Below are 18,305 nucleotides of genomic sequence, written 5' to 3'. Positions count from 1 at the left end.
CCCTGATCGACCCTGCTCTGTGTGTGACAGGGTATGGAGCCCCAACCCCCTGATGGGCCCTGCTCTGTGCGTGACAGGGGGTGGCGCCGCAACCTCCCCATCGACCCTGCCTTGAGTGTGACAGGGGGCGGTGGCCCAACCCCCCAATCGGCCCTACCCTGAGCGTGACTGAGGGTGGCATCGCAACCTCCTGATCCGCCCTGCTCTGTGCATGACGGGGCGGTGCCCCAACTCCCCAATCGGCCCTGCTCTGAGCCTGACCAGGGGCTGCACTTAGGGATTGGGCCTGCCCTCTGCCACCCGGGAGCAGGCCTAAGCCAGCAGGTCGTTATCTGCCGAGGGGTCCCAGACTGCGAGAGGGTACAGGCCGGGCTGGGGGACCCCCCTCTCCCCGCCCCCCCGAGTGCACAAATTTTTGTGCACCGGGCTTCTAGTTGGTATATAAAATGCCATCAATTTCTGAGTGTTAATTTTCTATCCTGCTACATTGCCAAATTCATTTATTAAATCTAGTAGTATTTTTTTTTTGGTGGAGTCTTTAGAGTTTTCTATGTACAATATCATGTCATCAGCAAATAATGACAGTTTTACTTCCTTTCTTCCAACTTGGATGCCTTTTTTTTTCTTCTTATTGTATGATAGCTGTGGCTAGGAATTCCAGTACTATGTTGAATAAGAGTGAAAGTGGAAATTCCAGTACTATGTTGAATAAGAGTGGTGAAAGTGGACATCCCTGTCGTCTTCCTGTTCTTAGGGGAAATGGTTTTAGTGTTTGCCCATTGAGTATGATGTTGGTTGTAGGTTTGTCATATTTGGCCTTTATTATTTTGAGATATGAACCCTCTATTCCCACTTTGCTGAGAGTTTTTCTCAAAAATGGGTGTTTGAGCCCTGGCCAGTTGGGCTCAGTGGATAGAACGTCTGACTGTGGACCAAAGGGTCCCAGATTCAATTCTGGTCAAGGGTACATACCTTGGTTGTAGGCTCCTCCCCGGCCCGGGCCCTGGTCGTGGCATGTGCAAGAGGCCACCAATTGATGTGTTTTTCTCACATTGATATTTCTCTGTCTTTCCTTCTCTCGTCCACTCTCTCTAATAATCAATGGAAAAATATTCTTGGATGAGGAATGAAAAAAAATGGTGTTTGATTTTATCTCATGCTTTTTCTGTGTTTATTGATATGATCATGTAATTGTTGTCTTCCAATTTGTTTAGGTGTTGTATCACATTTATTTATTTGCAAATATTGCACCAGCCTTGCATCCCTGGAATAAATCCTACTTGGTCATGGTGTATTATCTTTCTAATATATTGCTGGATCTGATTTGCTAATACTTTGTTAAGGATTTTAGTATCTCTGTTCATCAGGGAAGGCTGATAGGAATGCTTGTTGTTAGCCACTTTAGGAAATGGTCCTTCATTCCCCATTTCCCCTAACAGAGAGCAGTTTAAGTACAGAGGAAAGAGCAATTTGGACACCATCTACTAACTGTAGAATATAGCTTACCAAGAACAGTTATTTCCAGTTATGCCTGGAGGATCACTGTAGTAAAGGAAATGGAACAGGATGTCAGCGTGTTTTTGTAATTTTCTTTATATCACTTTTTAAAATGTTTTAATGGCAATATAATTGACATATAGAATTCTGTAAGTGGAAAGTATTCAACATATTGCTTTGATGCATTTATAGATTATCACTGTAGTATTAGTTAACACTTGTCATTGATATAATTATCATTTCTTTTTTTGTGTGGTGTGAACATAAAATATTATTGAGCCTCAAGAATGAAGCAAATCCTGTGATTTGTGAAAACATAGATGGACCTTGAGGGTATTATGCTTAAGTGAAATAAGTCAGACAGAGAAAGACAAACACTGTATGATCTCACTTGTGTGAAATATAAAAATCTGAACTTGTAAAAACAGAGAGTAGATGGTGGTTACCTGGGACTGGGGGTGGAAGAATTGGGGAAGTTGTTTAAGGGTATTACTTCTTCACATAGCCTCTTCAGACTACCTTTACCATTAAATGCATACTCCTCAGAACCTACTGAACATTTGTTTTCCTTCTGTTGTGGTTGGGATGACCATAATATTTTTTACTTCAACTGGGACACTTTCCATAGTGAGAGAGTGTGAGGTGTGCTAGTAATAATGGCATCAGACACAAACTGGAACTGTCCTGTACAAATCCAGGACTTATGGACATATTAATTATGATGCATGCATTGCTTTGTCTATATTCTAGACATTTACAAATTTAACCCAAGGATGTTGTGAACTGCTTGGCATAATCTTCCTATTTTCTGACATTCCTAACACAATATTTTGAATGTACATACAACTCCTCTTATCAAACTAATTGTACCTACTTAGTTAATTGAAAAGTCAGGTAAAGGAAAATATTAAATGAACATGACATATACTTACCTTTTGTCTATATTCTAGACATTTACAAATTTAACCCAAGGATGTTGTGAACTGCTTGGCATAATCTTCCTATTTTCTGACATTCCTAACACAATATTTTGAATGTACATACAACTCCTCTTATCAAACTAATTGTACCTACTTAGTTAATTGAAAAGTCAGGTAAAGGAAAATATTAAATGAACATGACATATACTTACCTTAAACATATTTTTTTAAAATATATTTTATTGATTTTTTACAGAGAGGAAGGGAGAGGGATAGAGAGCCAGAAACATCGATGAGAGAGAAACATTGATCAGCTGCCTCCTGCACGCCCTCCACTGGGGATGTGCCCGCAACCAAGGTACATGCCCTTGACCGGAGTCGAACCCGGGACCCTTGAGTCCACAGGCCGACTCTCTATCCACTGAGCCAAACCAGTTCTGGCTATATTTTTTCAAAATATATGTTTATTTATTAGCTTATTTTTTTTATCTAGAGCCTACCAAGTCCTTTTCTTTGAGGATGAGTTTATCGATTGGTGTTCTATGAACCCCCCCCCCCCTTTTTTTTAAGAAACCACACCTATAAGGCATCTAATTAATGTTCAGGGATGTTTCTTTATAGTGATATCCTAAAGATACTTGTGATAAATAATAGTTCTCTGCTTATTTTTTTCATTTTTAAAATACATACACATACAATTCATTGTCTTAACCATTTTAAAAAATATGTTTTATTGATTTCAGGGAGAGGAAGTGAGAGGAAGAGGGGGATAGAAACATCAATGATGAAGGAGAATCATTGATTGGATGCCTCCTACATGCCCCCCTACTGGGGATCAAGCCTGCAACCCAGGCATGTGCCTTGACTGGGAATAGAACTGTGACCTCCTGGTTCATAGGTTGATGCTCAACCACTGAATCACACAGGCTGGGCATTAACCATTTTTAAGTGTGTAGTTTAGTGTTATAGAATACATTTATAATGTTATATAATTGTCACCACCATCCATCTCCCTAACTCTTTTTTTAAAAATTATCTTTATTGTTTAAAGTATTACAGATGTCCTCTTTTTCCCCCCAGTGTCCCCTTTCACCACACTACCATCCCCCCTCAGGCCTTCACCTCACTATTGTCTGTGTCCATGGCTTATGCATATATGCACATAAGTTCTTTGGTTAATCTCCTCCTCCCTCCCTTCCCTTTGAAATACATCAGTCTGTTGCATGCTTCAATGTATCTGGTTCTATTTTGTTCATCAGTTTATTTTGTTCCTTAGATTCCACATATAAGTGAGATCATGTGACACTTGTCTTCGTCTGGCTTATTTTACTTAGCATAAACAAGTGGTGTAACTAATACTCTCCAGGGTAAGAGATCCTTCTTTTTTACAGCTGCATAGTATTCCATTGATTTCCCTAACTCTTTTCATCTTGCAAAACTGAAACCCATTAAAACACTAACTTCCTATTTCCTCCTCCCTCCAACCCCTGGCAACCACCATTCTACTTTCTGTCTCCATGATTTTGACTACTTTAAGTACCTTGTATAAATGGAATCATACAGCATTTTTCTTTTTGTGACTATCTTATTTCACTTAGTATAATATCCTCAATGTTCATTCATATTGTAGCATAAGTCAGAATGCCCTTCTTTTTAAAGGCTGAATAATATTCCCTTGTGTTTATATAGCACATTTTTCTCATCCATTCATCCATTCATGGACACTTGGGTTACTTCCACATTTTAGCTATTGTGAATGATGCTGCTGTGAACATGGATGAATAGATACCTTTTCAAGACTGCTTTCAATTCTTTTGGGTATATACTCAGAAGTGGAATTGCTGGATCATATGGTAATTCTATTTTTAATTTTTTGAGCCACACTGGTTTTCCATAGTGGTAGTACTATTTTACATTCACATCAGCAGTGCACAAATATTCTAATTTCTCCACATCTTCATCAACACTTGTTATTTTATTTTTTTTAATAGTAGCTATCTTAATGGGTATGAGGTAGTATCTCATTGTAATTTTAATTTGCCTTTCTCCAACGATTAATGATGTTGAGGATGTTTTCATGTGCTTATTGGCCATTTGTATATTTTTTGAGAAATGTATATTCAAGTTCTTTGCCCATATTTTGAATTAAGTTGTTTTTTGTTGTTGTTAGGTTTTAAGAGTTCTCTATATATTCTAGATATTAACTCCAGATAACTTTATCAGCTATATGATTTGAGAAAATTTTCCCAATTCTGTGGGTTGCATTTTTACTCTGTTGATATTGTCTTTTGATGCACAAAATTGTAAAATATTCATGAAAACCACTTTGTCTATCTTTTCTCTTGTTCACTCTGCCTTTGGTGTCAGGTTCAAGTAATCACTGCCAAACCCAATGTCATGGAGCTTTTTCCCTATGTTTTCTTCTAAAAGTTTTATAGTTGTAGGTCTTACATTTGGGTTTTTTATCCATTTTGAGTTAATTTATATATATGGTATAGGGCAGTGATGGCGAACCTTTTGAGCTCGGCATGTCAGCATTTTGAAAAACCCTAACTTAACTCTGGTGCCGTGCCACATATAGAAATTTTTTGATATTTGCCACCATAGTAAAACAAAGATTTATATTTTTGATATTTATTTTATATATTTAAATGCCATTTAATCCTACCAGACCTGAGGCCCTGAACCTAACTGTCCCCTATACCTGGGCTCCTGAGCATTAAAGAGAAAAAAACCAACATGATATAGAAAAATGTTAGTTACATGCAAACAAGTGGTTAGAATAAGATGGAACTTGGAGACATTGTAGAAAATAGGTCTACCTTTCATCTACCTTTCATCTAGCACCAATATTCCACCTTTGTGTGGAAATTACCGAAAAATTGGTACAGCGGTCTGGTAGGGTTAACAAAGAAAAATCAACCAAAAAAATGAGTTCTCGTGTCACCTCTGACACGCGTGTCATAGGTTCGCCATCACTGGTATAGGGTAAAGATCCAGCCTCATTGTTGGCATGTGGATATCCAGGTTTCTCAGCCACATTTGTTGAAAAGATTGTACTTTTCCCAATTGAATGATATTGGCACCCTTGTCAGAAATCATTTGACTATATATGTGAAGTTTGTTTTGGGGCTCTCTATTCTAGTCCATTAGTTTATATGTCTGTCTATATGCCAGTACCATGCTATTTTGATTACTGTAGCTTTGTAGAACATTTTGAATTCAGGAAGTATGAGTCTTACAGCTTTGTTCTTTTTCAAAATTGTTTTGAATATTCTGGGTCCCTTGATATTCCCTATGAATTTTTGGATTTTGTGTGTGTGTGTGTGCAAAAAAAGTCACTGGGATTTTCATAAAGATTTCATTGACTCTGTATATTTGTTTGGGTAGTATCACTAGTTTAACAATATTAAGTTTTTCAATTCATGAACATGGGCTAATTTTCCATTTATATCTTCTTTAATTTCTTTCATCATTTTTTTTCCTAAACGTTTTATAGTTGTTTCACCCACACCTAATTTGACAACAATTTTAAGTGACTCCCTTTAACTAGTCTTTTCAAACCTTTTAATGAAATTTTTCATAGAAACAACTTTCTTTTCTTACACATTATTTATTAAATAACATTTTATTAATCTGCATGATCAGATAACAAACAGAATTTGTAGAAACAGGTTTTTAAAGAAACCAAACTGAGTCTCGATAACCTTAGAGCATTATGGGTGGAGCAGAAGCACAAGAAAACTAGATATTAGCCTATAAAAAGCAATGGCTCAGAAATTTGTCCTGTGGATTGCAGTTTCAGGTTGTGCCTCAGAGTTTTGGCCTGCTTTTTCTGACAGCCTGTCCTTTCAATTTCAGACTTGCCTAAGCAAACTCCACAATCATGAGAACCAAATTCCTGCAATAAATTTCTATATATAGCAATGGCTCAGTTAATCTCTGGCATTAGTCAACAAGTTTTATAAAGGGAGTGAAGAAGTTTTGTTAACCTGGTGAGTTGGTTAAGTGGAGAATTAGTTAAAAGACTATTTAATGTGAAGCCACAGCCCACATGGCCTGGGTTCAAAGGCCTGGAGAAAAGGTTGATGCGCAAATTAATACATAAGACAAGAAATACAAATTTGGAAATTATGGGGGAAGCCAGATGTGAACTTAGTTTAAGTGACTAAACTTTGCTTAATCTCCGAACCCATCTCCTTTTATTTACTAGAATACACACTTGCCCTGTAGGAATGCAAACAGGCATGTCAAAGGTAATGTTTAGTAAAAAGTAAAAGACCATCAGGCTAAGGGGGTTGCCTTCAGCCATTCATTCAGCAGCAGTAATAACATGCAGATATTCAGCCTTCTGAATATCAAAGCCCTATTCAGCCTTCTGACTGGACTTCTCGAATTTGTATTAATTACTGTTTATCTTTGCCTCCAGCAGTTCCCCCTTCTTTGATTTCTTAAAAGATGTTGAAAGGAGTATATGCAGCTTGCAGAGCTCCGGTTCTTTTAAGATTTTTATTCCATATCTGCAGACTAAAATTAAACATATAAGAACAAGAATGAGACAGGCAATAGTGGTTATGCTAAAAGGTAAATGTAAGGAGATCCAGTGAAAAGGATTAAATTCCTTTTTTAAAAAATTTCTGCCAGGCATCTAAGGAATTAGTTTGTAAGTTTGCCTGGGATAATTATACAATATGCTGCTATAATTTTAAAATATTAAGGGTGGTGGTACCTTTACCCTAAGCACCAAGAAGGTGATTTTTTTTTATTGACACAAGTGGTGGTAAATATTGTCTTGTTGGGAGTTCCCTATAAGGTATGAATGGAATTGTTTAAGCTATAGTTTAAACTATATCATTTTATTGGTGCAAGTGCAGCAGCTGATTTCCATTGCGTATTTTGCAGAGGCCAATTATCATGCTGTAATTGAGATTCAAAAAAATCCTCCTCCATACCAATGAGATGGAGTCAGTAGCTTTAACATATAGATAAGATGTGGTTCCCTTCCATTTCAGGGTGCGATTATTACTATATGCAGGCTCATAAGGGCTCCAATCCACAAAGGAAAACTGTTATTAAGTTTGCTGCTGGCGGGGTGCCATTCATAAGACATTTTACATAATGGCTTAGTGAGGGGGTGTCTTAGTAATGTTAAATTTTCTTTGTTCTCTCCCAGGATCAAGTAGTGATACTAAATGTATTTGGGCTTTCACTTCCCCCTCCTTTGGTGTCCATGCTAGCCAGAAAACCTCTCTTTAATTCTACACACAAAGGAGCAGTAGTTTGATTCTGTGTCATACAAAAAGGGAAGCTGGGTGGGGACACCCGTGTAATTATACTTTGCCCATATACTTCCTTGTCCCACCTGTGGTCCTTGGTATTATTGGCAACTATACTAGGCAGGGGATCAGCCCAAGTAAGGGATCTTACACATGGAGCACTTTCCCATTTGCCTCTGGTGGTATTTATTACCACACAGCTGATGACTGCTAGCATGGCAAGAAAGATGTTCTCAGGCATTCTTGGGGTTCTGGTCTCCTCGCAAATTCGCTCAGCTTTCTGGATCATCTTCTTTATCATTCCCCAAATCATCTCTGGGCTGTTTATTGTCAGCTTAGTTCAGTGGTCGGCAAACTCATTAGTCAACAGAGCCAAATATCAACAGTACAACGATTGAAATTTCTTTTGAGAGCCAAATTTTTTTAACTTAAACTATATAGGTAGGTACATTGTTATTAACTTAATTAGGGTACTCCTAAGGCTTAGGAAGAGCCACACTCAAGGGGCCAAAGAGCCGCATGTGGCTCACGAGCCGCAGTTTGCTGACCACGGGCCTAGTTCTTTTCCCATTCCTTATCTTCAGTGTGCTGCCTGGGGCTGCTGCTGTCTGTGGCTGGGGTAGCCCATTGTCTGCAGTTGCAAGGTGTGGCTCCAGGTGCAAGGTCCTCATTAATCTGGCTAGTTCCTCTCTTAGATCCATGTTGTAGTTTAATATTTCTTGTGGGAATCCACACGGGCTTGGAGAAATTTTCTGGAAATACACAAGCATATCCTTGGTCAAATGTTAGCAAGGAGTCAGGGCCCTTCCATAAACCAGACTCGGGATCTTTCAATTTAACTAGACCATTTTCCTTTGTCTTATTCTGACACCAGTGTAACTCCATGGATGTCTTGCCATCAGCATTACAAGTGAAAAAATTTAAAGTAATTAAGGCTTGGTGTAGCCTACTGACAGGTGATTTCTCCATCATAATCCCCCTTTTTTTGTTTTTCAAGTTGGGATTTTAGCTGCTGATGTTGGCATGCAATAATGGCCTGCCCTTGGGAATTATATGGTATTCTTGTAATGTACTGAATTTTCCACTTTTTTACAAAAGTGCTGGAAATGACAGCTTGTTTAAGCTGGCCCATTATCAGATTTAATAATTTTTGGAATTCCCATGATGGCAAAAGCAGCCAGGCAATGATTAATAACCTGTTTTGCCATTTTCCCTGTAGATGCAGTAGCCTATAGGACTTTTGAAAAGGTGTCTACAGATATGTGCAATGCCCCAAGGTGCCCAAAAGGAGTATAATGTGTTATATCCATTTGCCAGATATGGTACCTTATCAATCCTCAAGGGTTAATTCCTGTATTAGGCCCTTGAGGCAGATGTAACATGCAAGTGGGACATTCTCTGATAATCTGTTTTGCCTGCTGCCCAGTGATTGAGAATTGTCTAGACAACATTTTGGCAGGCTGATGTAAAAGCTGATGTGATTCTGAGGCCTGTTTTAATAAAGCAACCAATTGATCCGCATGTGCATTTCCTTTTGTTAATGGGCCAGGTAATATACTGTGAGCCCTGATGTGAGTGATGTAGAAAGGGTATTATCTCTGTTGCACAATCTGCTGAACTTGTAGTATAAATAAACTTTGGTCACTGAGCCATTTCAATCCAGCAGTTTCAATTCTGTTTAGGAGACCCACAGTGTAAGAAGAGTCAGAGATAATATTAAGAGGCTCTTGGAAATCCTGCAGTGCAGCCTTAATAGCTTCTAATTCGATTCTTTGTACAGAAGTATGACTGGTTTGGATGACTTGGTCTAAATTCATTGTATGATAAGCAGATTTACCATTAGATGATCCATCAGTAAAAACAGTTAATGCTCCAGGAATAGGTTCTTGCCTAGTATTTCTTGGTATGATAATAGAGGTATAATATAGAAATTGTAATAATTTGTCTTTTAGTAGGTGAAAACTAAGTTCCCCTGATTATCCACTTAGTCCAATTTGCCAATTTAAATCAGTCTGAAATAACATTTCTAATTGCTTCCCAGTGAGGGGAAGGTAAATGCATTGGGGTTCTTCTCCTGTAAGCTGCCTACAGCGCTTTCTAAGTTGAGATATCAACTGAGCCATAAGTTCTATATATGTAACCGCAGTTTTAGTGGATTGATGCCCTAGGTGGACCCATTCAATAATAGCAGGAGGGTTTTTATTTTGGAAGATGACTCCAGTGGGACTATTTGTAGTAGGATTAATTTGTCCCAATAAAGACAATTCAGGCAATACCCGTGCTACTTCAGCTAAGGAGGTTACCGCTCAATTCTTTACTCCTTTCTTCTAGCTTCATCTGTCAATACTTGGGGTGAGGAAAGATTAGAGTCACTTCTAAGTATATTAAATAAATTTGTCATTTCTCCTGTAGAGATTTTTAGATAAGGTCTTAACCAATTAATGTCCCCTAATAATTTTTGAAAGTCATTTAAGGTTTTAAGGCAATCTTTTTGTATTTCCACCTTTTGAGGCCTAATACATTGGTTTTCAATTATGGTTTCTAGATATTTGAAAGGCATTTCTTTCTGTACCTTTTCTGGAGCAATTTTTAAGCCCCATTTAGGAATTTCCTTTTCTAATTGGGAAAACATTGCTAAAGTCTGTTCTTCCTGTGGACTCACTAGGAGCAAGTCATCTATGTAATGGACAATATAACACAGGGAATATTTGTCCCTTAAAGGCTGAATAGCTTGTGCTACATATTTTTGACATAAGGTAGGGCTCTTGGCCATTCCTTGAGGCAAAACCTTCCATTGATATATTTTCATAGGCTCTATATTATTAATAGATGGAAATGAAAAGGCAAATCTTTGTTTATATTGAGGTGCCAAGGGAATGGTGAAGAAACAATCCTTAAGATCTTCTACTATGAGAGACCAATCTAGAGGGATTTGTGAAGGTGCTGGGAGTCCAGGCTGTAAAGCTCCCATGGTATGCATAGTAGCATTAACGGCTCTAAGATCATGTAACAATTGCCACTTTCCTGTTGCCTTCTTAGGTATTGTAAATATAGGAGTATTCCAAGGACTATTGGAAGGCTCTATATGGCCAGCCTCTACTTGTTCCTGTATTAATTCATGAATATGACTTAATTTATCCTTGGTTAATGGCCACTGATCCACCCATATAGGTCTATCATCTTTCCATTGTATAGGATCAGCATGGGGGTGAGGAGATTGAGCAGTGACCACTCCTAAAAAGGCTGATATCCTAATCCTTGTCTTCCTGTGTTTCCTTTGGCTTGAACGGATTCTTTAATTCCCTGATTATCTTTTCCTTAGCCTTGACCAGCTTGATATCCCATCTGAGTTATTAACTGCTGTCCCTTACTGGTAATAATACAAGCTTGTAAACCTTCTAAAACATCCTGGCCCCATAAGTTGACTGCAATTCCAGAGACTATATAGGGCTGAAACCATCCTGTTTGTCCTTCCTCATTGTGCTGCTTTAACACTGCAGCACTGCGTTGTGTATTATCAGGAATTCCAACTCCCGTAATAGAGCCTATAGCTTCTACCATGGACCAACTTGGAGGCCAGAATTCTTGACTGATAACACTTACATCCGCTCCAGTGTCTACTAAACCTTTAAACAGTTTTCCCTCTATTCTTAGATTGATCATAGGATGGGTTTTGCTAATTTCCTGTATCTAATATATATCTTAGCTTCCAAATTCTGGTGTTCCTCTTTTCCAATTTATAACTTCACCCTGCTGAATATAAGGTAAAAGCAGCAGCTGAGCAATTCTTTGTCCTGGAGTAATTTGCAAAATATGTCTGCATTCTAATATCACCTTGATTTTTCCCTCATAGTCTGAATCTATGACTTCAGGAAAAACAGTTAGTCCGTTCAGAGTATTTCCACTCCTTCCTAAGACTAAACCTGAAGTTCCTGGTGGCACAGGTCCCCAAATTCCTGTAGGAACAACTTGTCTAGCCATATCGGAGATCAGGGTGATTGCTATTGTACTATTGAGATCTAGGCCTGCACTCCCTGGAGTGGCTTGGATGAGGGAATCCACTGTGGGCCTTGCAGGGCGTAAATTCCCCTTTTTTTAATGAGGCTGGGGGAAGCCCCTCTGGCCATTTTCCTGTGGCTGGCCATTCCCTATGTATCAATTTAATGGCTGCCCATTTCTATGAAATTTAGATCTACATTGGCTAGCCCAATGTGTTCCTTTCTGACACCTGGGACATACATCTGCATTATCTGAATTGGGAGGCGGAATGCTCACAACTTTTCCTTGAGCATCACCTTGTGTCCTTTTTGGTTGCCTACATTCGGTTGCCCACAGTTGAAGCATTTTTTATCTCCCATGGTTACAGCGGCAGCTAGTAAGCTTGCTTTAAAAATGCTTGACCCCACATTCTGACATGCTCAAATCATTTTTATAATGGTTCTATTTTTTCTTAGAGGTGTCAGACATTTCTTACACTCAGCATTGGCATTTTCATAAGCTAATTGCTGAGTCAAAATGTCTCCTACTGTCTCATGTTGAATCTGCCTTCTTGCTGCTGGAGTGAGGCAAGTTACAAAATCAGAAAATGACTCAGTGGGCCCCCGCATGCACTTACTAAAGGCTCCCTCAGGATCCCCCTTTGCTGGTAAAGTCCACCAGGCTTTTCTTCCACAAAGTCTAATTTGTTTGTAAGCTTGCTGTATGAACTGTAGCTGATTATGCATGTCACTAAATTGCTCCTGTCCTGCAAGCATCTCAAAGGTTATTTGAACATTCTGTCTGAGATTTGAATAAGCTTGTTCTTGATATTTCTCTAAAAATTCTCCTTTCCATAGTAAATAATCTCCATCCAGGGCTGCATGGGCCAGAGAAAACCAATCATAAGGAGTTAAGAATGCTCCAGAAATGTTAGTCATAATTTCTCCAGTAAATGGAGCAGTAGGGCCATTTTGCATTATGCTGTTACGCAAGGCCTTTATCATTTTAAAGTCAAATCTTTCATGCTGTCTTATTATTTGATTTGGGAATTGTGGGTTAGCTACCTGTATAATAGGAAAAGCAAGTCTCTCCTCCACCGGCATGTCCTTTAATCCTTCTTGGATAGCTCTTTGCATAGGTGATTCTATTAGTGGCAATTTAAATGTTTCAGGATCAGGACATGGAGGCCACTCCTCCAATTTATCTTTCTGCTCCTCTTTAGGAGCAGAGGGTGCAAAGGGAGGAGGTTTTTCTTCTCTAAAAGGGCTCTAGCAAATCCAATACTGTTTTCCACAAGGAGAAACAATTTGGAGGCAAGCTTTGCCCCTGCTGCTGAGCTTCTTTCAAGTTCTGACCTACTCTTTCCCAGCATTCAACATCTAATGTACCCTTGTCAAGAAACCAAGGATTATATTCTATAATAATCTGCAGAAACTGTAAAAGAAGACCTTCTGACACCTCAATTCCCTTATCCTTGAACATGCAAGCCAAAAGTCTACAAGAAAGTTTCTCCTCTTTAGACAAATTCTGCCCCATTATGGTCTGGCTGAAACAAAAAGAACATACTCGCGCACTTATGGATCTGCAGGCTTCCAAAGCTGACAGGAGCTTTGCATGCAGTTAATCTCCACCATTCCGTTGATTCACCTCTCTGGGTGATTGTTTTTTCACTCTGGCGAAATCTTTTTCTTCAGGTCCCTCTTCAAGGTGCCAGATGTGAAGCCACGGCCTGTGTGGCCTGGGTTCAAAGGCCTGGAGAAAGGGCTGATGTGCAAATTAATACACAAGACAAGAAATATAAATTTGGAAATTATGGGGGAAGCCAGATGTGAACTTAGTTCAAGTGACTAAACTCCACTCAATCTCCAAACCCATCTCCTTTTTATTTACTGGAATACACACTTGCCCTGTAGGAATGCAAACAGGCATATCAAAGTTAATGTTTAGTAAAAAGTAAAAGACCATCAGGCTAAGGGGGTTGCCTTCAGTCATTCATTCAGCAGCAGGTAATAACATGCAGATATTCAGCCTTCTGAATATCAAAGCCCTATTCAGCATTCTGACCAGACTTCTTGCATTTATATTAATTACTGTTGATCTTTGCTTACAGCAATTTACTGTAGAAAGTTCTAGTAAATATTTATTGAGTTTAATTGAATTTAACTGTCTTTAGGAAGAAGTTTTTCCACCTTCTACTATGTCTGTGAAAGGGAAATGTAGAGATCATGACCAGTTTTATAAAAAAAAGTAATATTTTAACCCTTGCCCCCCTTGGCACTGATGTACTACATATATTATTTATTTAGTTGTTTATTGTCTGTCATCATATGCTAGAATGAAGAATTTTGTGCTCTATTATTCACTGATGTGCCCCAAATTCTAGAAACAGTGGCTGACAAATAGTAGATGCTCAATAAATATTCATTGAATCAATAAATAAGTGATAGAATGTCAAACCTTCAAAGGACCTTTGAAATGATCTAGTTCCATCCTTTTATTTTATAAAGATGTAATATGAAGATGTAATAGTGGTTTAGTATGGGACACAGTCAGACAGATCTAGGGTTAAATCTATAACTTACTTGCTATGTGATTTTGGGCAAATCACTTAACCTTTCTGTTACTCAGTTTCCTCATCTTAAAAATGGGGATAATATTAGTGAACTATTTTGAGAGGGGATTTTGAGGAGTCAATTAGATGATGCATGCAAAGGACTTAGTACATAGTAGTTTTGCAATAGTCAATGTTTAGAAGTAGAAATTGCTTCAAGGGTTTATTATAGAAGGAATTTAATGCAGGGAATTGGTAATAAAGGGGATGAAGGCATTGAGAATCTAAATAGGAGAAGAAAAGCTAATCCATAGGTTAACAACAACAGAAAGCTAGGGCTTGGAGGCGACAATAGGTGGAAGTGCTGTTACCAGAGCCCAAATACTTAGTCATCTGAGGTAAGTTTGAAACTTAATTGGCCTGTCTGTCAGGAACTGAATCCATAGGGAATATTTAGCTTCTATAGGAGATGCCACCCTAGGTGGAGAGTAAGGGAGAAAAATACCCTATTTTTCTCTTCCTATTACATAACAGTCTACCTCCAATATTTCTCCCACTGTCTGAACCTAGATAGAATTTTGCTCATGTGAGAACCTGGAAAAGGAAGCCTATAGAGGTCACACCTATTCCCCCTGCCTTTGATATATGACAGAACCTGAGACCAATGAGGAATGGCATGGTGTTTAATCAACAAGAACTATTATTTCTATTACTAGAGGCCTGGTGAACAAAATTCATGCACAGGTAGGGTCCCTAGGCCTGGTAGGTGATCAGGACCCATCAGGTTCCCTGCCTCCCTGCCTCCCCACCTCCTCCTTCCCTCACTCCCTCTACACCCTGCAGCCACCACTGGTTGCTTGCCATGTTCCGCGCCACCCTCTGGTGGTCAGCGCATGTCATAGCAAGCGATCGAACTCCTGTACTCCTGGTCGAACTCCTGTTCTCCTGGTCGAACTCCCGAGGGGACACTTTGCATATTAGCCTTTTATATATATATATATATATGCAGAGGTAACTGGCTAGAGGCAGTTTGTTACATAAGGGGAAATGTGCTAAATGAGCCAGATTTTGTCATGGTCAACACCATTTGCATTACTATGATGCGACTGACTGACAAGGGATTGGCTGGATATTTTAACATTTTGAGGTTCAACATAGTGTTACTGAGTTGGAATATCATGTTTTAACTATGGACATAAGCTTTTCCCTATCTCTAAATTTAGGCCACTTCCTAATTTCACAGCTAAATGTTACTTACAGTTCCATAAGTTCCAACCAAAATTAATATAAACTGAAATGTTTAAATTTTTTTGATGCTCAATTTAAACAGCCCAATTATGGACTAAATTTAAATTAAAAACTCAGCATGAATTGGATGGCTTATGTCTCTGTCTTATGGCTTTTATATTATATGGTTTACATGAGTGCTGTTGTTTATCTTGGAGACAGATTGTCATGCATATTAATGAGACCCAGGTGTTAACTTCATGCTGTTTTCTTTTCAAAGAAGAAACTCTTTACATTAAGTTAGAGTGTTTTTACAAGTATTTGTTGTAATAATTATAAGACAACATTTTGTGTATCACAGTGTTTATCAGGTTGATTTCTGAATTCCTTCTCATTTTTTAAATTCCTCTCCTTTCTCAGTTCACTTTTGCTTTTGGTTGCTGAAGACTTCTAACCAGACCTGATGATAGCCTGAGGGTCCTAAGGAGCTAAAGGACAGACTCTCTTACAGTAACTCTTTAAATGGCAAGACTTCATGTTCATCTATTTTCTGCCCAAGGTCATTTTATACCCGTCCCTTGTGGTTTTCTTCTTCCTGGTAAGATTGGCCAAGTGATTGCATTTTGAAGGACCCCATTTCATAATAATTTTCTAATATTTCCTTGGGGTACTTTCTTTTTACACCTTTGAGCATTTCTGTGACTTCTCTGTAGTTCTCCAGCTTTTGTTACAGTGCAGGAACCTGGACTGGTTGGACTTCTTTAAGAGGAACTGCTTTATATTCCATGTAGCAGGACAATGACTTCATGGACCTTGGTCATCTTAGAGAAAATTCTCAAAGCAGCTATGATCTGCCTAATTTTTATGAGATTGATTTTGTAGGATTGTTTTAAAAGATACCACCCTCTGAATGATGGACATATACTCCTGTTAATTTTACAAGCAGTTCTTGAGCACCTTCTTTATGCTGGGCATTGTTCTATGTTATGGTAATATTAGAGCGTGTAAGCCATCATCCTAGCCATTGGAGAAATTGTAGTCTCACAGAGGAGACATTTACATAAAGTTTAAAAAAGTGTAGTATGGTTTTAGAGGTATACATTGGTTGATTCTGAATCTCAATAGAAACACCAAAATCAGCTTTGGTCAGGATCCTAGAGGATATGATACCTAGAGTTAAATCTTGAAGGAGAAGTAGTTATTTAGGTAAAGAGGTGAGGAAAGAGCATTCCTGAAATAAATAACAGTGTGAGCAAAGGCAAGGATGTGTGAGGGAACATGGTCTTTAAAGCAGTTCAGTGTTACTATAGATTTAAGAGTGCAGTGAGATGTGCTGGGAAATAAAGATTAAGAGGTAGGATCAAGTTGTAAAAGGCCTGCTTCTTATGCTGTGGAATGTAGCCTTTCACCTTGAATTTTTTTTTAGGGTAGCAGTTAAGTGGCATGGGGTAAAGAAGCATGAAAAGGTTTAAGAAAGAGTATACAGTTTTTTTTAAGGGTAGAAAGGAAGAAAAAGGATGTATAACACTTTATCTTGAAATGGCATTTTTTTCTTTAGATTTTACAAAGCTGACATGTATGCCCTAAGGCTTCTGTCTGTTGGTATGGGCGTGTGAATATTTTTTTAATCACAAAAATTAAAAAACAAAACAAAACAAACAAACAAACAAAAACAAGAGCCAAAATTCAAAGAACTCAATTTTTAAATTGATATTTACTGTGTTTTTTTCTCTCTCTTTTTAAAAAAAATAATTCTTTATTGTTACCATTTGCAACAGCATGGATGGAACTGGAGAGCATTATGCTAAGTGAAATAAGCCAGTCAGAAGAAGATAAATATCGCATGTTCTCACTTATTTGTGGAATATAAAGAACATCATAAACCGATGAACAAAAATAGATACAAAGAAGCATCTAACAGACTGTCAAACTTCAGCGGGAAGGCAGGGGAGGGTTGGGAGGGGTGGGTAAAAGATCAACCAAAGGACTTGTATGCATGCATATAACATAACCAATGGACACAGATGTAGAGGGCTGCTGGCTAGCACCTTCGGATGTTTTTTAAATATGTCGGGCTGGACTGAGAGCGCAGGCAGAGCCAAGCTCTGGGAGCGGTCCTAGTCAAGAGGCTAGGACGCCACTCAGTCTGACTCTCCCACTCAGGTGCTAAAGGGGATGGATCCTATTAACTCAAGGCCCACCCAGATGTGATGTAACTTCCTGGTACTTCGAATATAAATAAACTTACCCCGGGTGTGGGAGGGGCTCTGTTCATCTATCAGAGGGCAGACGCCACACCCAGGCCCAGCTTTCCCTCTATTTCTGTCTCAGTCTTGTTTTATTCATTTTTCATTAAGCCCTCGTCATGTTCTACACAAGAATTCATCAACCCCCAGTTCTCTCTCTCTGCGCTGGTCGCGGGAAGAGAGAACCCCCCTCCAATAGTACCCCATAATGGGGTAATTTTCATATAGTCTCATTCCATAGTATAAATTTAGTCATCTTCAATCAATTTTTTGTTGTCTTCATAAAGTTCTGCATTAAAGAATCCTCTGTGTATATTAGCATGTACAGATACTAACGCTGAGCTTCTGTCTGTCCATCCATCAGAGGGCAGATGTTACACCCGGTCCCAGCTTATTCTATTTTTGTGTCCTGTTTCTTTCATTTCTTCCTCAACTCCCCCAGCGCCTCTACTTAAAAGAACCGGTTCATGTCTCTCTCTCTCCGTGCTGGATGCAGAGAAGGGAGACCCACACCATACATAGAAACTAGGGGGGTGAGGGCATGTGCTGAGGGGTGAGGGAGGCAGGGGAAGGTCAATGGGGAAAAAAAGGAGACATATGTACTACTATT

The sequence above is a fragment of the Myotis brandtii genome, unplaced genomic scaffold (assembly GCF_000412655.1).
Source record: "Myotis brandtii unplaced genomic scaffold, ASM41265v1 scaffold305, whole genome shotgun sequence".
In the NCBI taxonomy this organism is placed as follows: Eukaryota; Metazoa; Chordata; class Mammalia; order Chiroptera; family Vespertilionidae; genus Myotis; species Myotis brandtii.
Note: the sequence above shows the minus strand (reverse complement) of the source record.